This window comes from Zingiber officinale, chromosome 11A (assembly GCF_018446385.1).
Source record: "Zingiber officinale cultivar Zhangliang chromosome 11A, Zo_v1.1, whole genome shotgun sequence".
NCBI classification, from domain to species: domain Eukaryota; kingdom Viridiplantae; phylum Streptophyta; class Magnoliopsida; order Zingiberales; family Zingiberaceae; genus Zingiber; species Zingiber officinale.
In genome coordinates this window covers 32,198,852-32,202,804 of record NC_056006.1, presented here as the reverse complement: position 1 = coordinate 32,202,804, position 3,953 = coordinate 32,198,852, and the positions used below count along the sequence as shown (strand labels likewise).

Sequence of the window (3,953 nt, the reverse complement as noted above, 5' to 3'; positions counted from 1 at the left end):
TGCAGAGATGAGCAAAGTTAAGAGTCTCATGGAGTCACCTCTAGTCTCATCTTCCTTTAGCACTTGACTAATTTATAAATGGCTTGCTTCTGTTTAAAAAATGACAAAAGCACCATAAGGTAGTTCTTCTTGTAGTAAAATTTAGGGCTAAAAAAATACATCTCAGATACCTAAAAGTTTGGAATGTTCAACTTGGAATATCTCGAAGCTAAAGATGAGATAAAATTGTGATTTTCACAAAGTAATCTACAATGCGAAAAAATGATATAGAATCTGCTGCAAACTAATTTGCAAGTGAGCTGAAGATAAAATTTAGGATTAGATGATATATTTTTCAAGCCTTGGAAGTTTAAAATATTCAACTCGGAATTTCAAAGCTAATATGAAGTAAATGTGTGGATTTCACAACATAAATCGCTTGTGGCTTCTGGTTGAAAAACTTTCACAACAGAAATTTAATCAATTACAGGGAGGTGTTACAATCTAGTTGATACAACAAAGGATGAGTGATTTAAAATAAGCACTGAAGAAATTAGTATTTAGCAGATCTTTACTAACCAGTTTAGGAGCTTTATCAGCAGATTTTGCAGCTGAAAAACAGGGGACATTTTAGACGACTACTAGTGCAGCTATTATGAGAAAGTCACATCAGATTATTCTTAATGGTAATGAAGCCTCACATGACTGAAAATTCTTGTGGAAGTTGCCAAATTCCTTGAAGAGTTGTTCAAAGTGAGGCTTGTAATACAAAACACCTTCCATGGATGAATATGTACTTAGCTGAGAAGAAAAAGAAAGGAATTAGAAAAAAAACTACTATTTTCCCGACTTAATTTTATCATTGTCATCAAAAACTTTATAATGTTCAAATAAATTAAATGAATTTTTATCATATTAACTAATGCTTTTAGAACAAAAGGTGAAGAGCATAGAAGCTTTCCTTTTATTTTCTGTATGGTAAAAAGTTATTTCTACAATTCCCTTCTGCTTTCAATAGAAAAGAAGGATGAATGGTTACTTCTCATTGTTTAACATAGAAAGCCCCATCTCAAACAACATGATTAACCCAAACATGTAAAATTCTCAAATTGAGAGTGGTCAATTATTATTCCCAGTAAGCTACTATTAAAAATTAAGGACATTGAAAGTTGAAACCCAATGGAGCTATAACTTTGCGGGCCTTCCCATCACCAACACCGGCCTCAACATTCAAGCTGTTGTAGATGATGCAATCATGCTACAATTTCTTCCTACTGGCATAAACTAGAAACAGGTTTATGAGAAAAAGCTCACCTTTTGTCCTTGCGGTTCTAAACTATGCAAGAATTTATCCTGATGGTAAAGATTCAAAGCGCAGGCTTTGTGCTCTCAGCTCAATAGTAATCTTGCTAACTAGATACCATCAATCAATAAATCGCTCCCGACTTATTCTATCCTGTGGTTTGTGATTAGCCTTACCAAATAAACAATAGACAAACCAACATTTTAAAGTAGCAGATTTAGAAAGGAATCGACTATTGGATTGCATGACCTCGAGTAATTGATGGAGGCAAAATCGCTATGCTTTTAACATGATCTGAAAATAGCATACTGAATAGTTGCTATGCAGGAGTAACTCGAATATCAACTCTACAGCATCGTCCATTGACCTGGAATCCTAATCTTCCAAATCATTCAGTACAATGAAGTACCCATCCTGATCAAACTCTCTACTTTGAGTATTATAAAAAAAACGAAGTTGAAACCCCCCAGAACTGAAAAAAAAAAAACCTACATACGGAGGTGAACAACAATACCGTGAGGGTTCCTTTGCAATGATTGCACTTGAAGCAGGACTTATGGAAGACGATTCCATCGGCGGTGAGCTGATCCATTTGTGCTGCGTGCTGGTGCATTTGTCCACCACGATGTGCTTCAGCATCTCCACCATGAAGAAGGCGGCGGCGTTGTCGAGCTCGGTGGTGGGCTCGTCGAGGAAGAGGGCGTGAGATGAGGTTTGTTCGGCGAAGAGGAGTTCGGAGGAGAGGTTCGCGGAGGGGTTCACCGGAGAGGAGTTGGACGGAGAGGGTGTGAGATGAGGTTTGTGTGAGAGGGGTTCTGGAGGAGATTGAAGACGGGTGAGAGGGGTTCGGGAGGTATTCGGGAGATAAGTGGGTGCTGAGTGAAATTTAGGGTTTTCTACTTCTTATCCAACGGTTTATATCATTCCAAATTTAGATGAGAACTTGACAATAGATAATGTTTTTTAAAAATTATTTTCGTACACATTAAAAAAATACTAATAGACAACGTTTTTCAAAAAGCGTTGTCTTTGACCTACAGAAATCAATAATAGACAACGGTTTTTAAAAAAACATTGTCTATTAGTAAGAAAATAAAGAGATAGACAACGTTTTTCACTAAAAGCGTTGTAAAAAGAAAAAAGACAACGCTTTTTAAAAAAAACGTTGTCTTTCAAGTGTTGTTAAATCCAAATTTTCTTGTAGTGTCCTCATGATAAGTAACCCACCATATGATGTTAGTTTAAAGGTTTCATGCTTTAGGTTGTTAAAAGAAACCTAGACACATGTTTATAGGTTTCGACCAAGGCTTGTGCATTAGGGTTAGAAACTTCTATATGCTTACCAAGAGTTTCACTTGCTATGCTATGTATGGTGTAAAGGTTTCAAGCTTTAAATTGGGAAAAAAAAGGAATAGAGTCATGCTTACATGTTTCGGCCAAGACAAGGAAACTATGTTAAAGAGCTACCTAGGGTTCCAAAGGGCCACACATGTCATGCTAAATACTATGAGATATTAGGATATTGATTCCATGTTGTTATGTTGCTTGAAAACCCATGATTCATGCTTATATGTTCCTTATAATATGATATGAATTTCATGTCACCATGTTAATTGATATGTGCACTTATGACATCATGTTATGCTTACCCATGATATGTTATATGTATGTGCACTTATGCCATCATGATATGTTTTCTTATGACATGCCATATGATATGTGCACTTATGCCATCATGCTAGGTTTTCTTATGATATGCCATATGATATGTGCACTTATGTCATCATGTTATGCTTACCTATGATATGTTATATATATGTGCACTTATGCTATCATGTTATGTTTTCCTTATGACATGTCATATGTTATGTGCACTTTATGCCATCATGTTATGCTTATGTAAGGCTTATGTATGATGAAAAACCTAAGAGATGCTTCCCTTAAATTGGGATTAAGAGCACTCTTCATGATATGACAAGAACATGATATGCTATGATATGACAAGAACATGATATGCTATGATATGACAAGAAACATGATATGCTATTTTACTTTTGTATGGCTTATACCGAGGATGGGCTCCTAAGTTGCCCCTAGGTCGATGGTCAAAGAAACGGGCCTAGTAAAAAGGGATGGACTCCTAAGTTGCCCCTAGGTCGATGGTCAAGGAAACGGGCCTAGTTCCTAGTAGGTTCAAGATTAGCTACCTTCGATCTATTTAGGATGCGCGCAAATTCATGTATGTTGTACAAAGCCGGGTCCTCATGTTGAGATTATGTTTAAGTACCTATATGATATATGTTTTCAAAAGAACATCTTGCATCTACTCATTTCATGTTATAAGTTACATGTTTTCAAAAGAACATCTTGCATCTACATGTCTCATGATATATGATTTCTTATGCTTTAGAAGAATGCTCTATGGAGATATTTCATGTTATGTGATCTTTATGCTTTAGAAAAATGCTCCCTTGAGATATGTTTATGATGCCTATATGAATATGCTACTACCTTTTGATTATGCTCTCATATGTTATGCTTATGCTCTTTTGAGATATGCCTATGATACCTAAATGAACATGTCACTACTCTATGGCTAGTTTACGATTTATGATTTTGTGAGTAGGAAAGGAACTTACTAAGCCTATGTACTTATAGTTTTATGTTTTCC

The 3,953-nt window shown here is 35.8% G+C and overlaps 1 long non-coding RNA gene across 1 annotated transcript; it reads right to left on the bottom strand.

Moving 5' to 3' along the window:
* Positions 1-558: 558 nt before the first annotated feature.
* LOC122032716 lies at positions 559-1,855 on the bottom strand. The gene is made up of 3 exons (XR_006126203.1): positions 1,797-1,855; positions 681-780; positions 559-590 (listed from the first exon to the last, which is right to left on the bottom strand). It is a non-coding gene; the product is annotated as an uncharacterized LOC122032716 (long non-coding RNA).
* Positions 1,856-3,953: the final 2,098 nt, after the last annotated feature.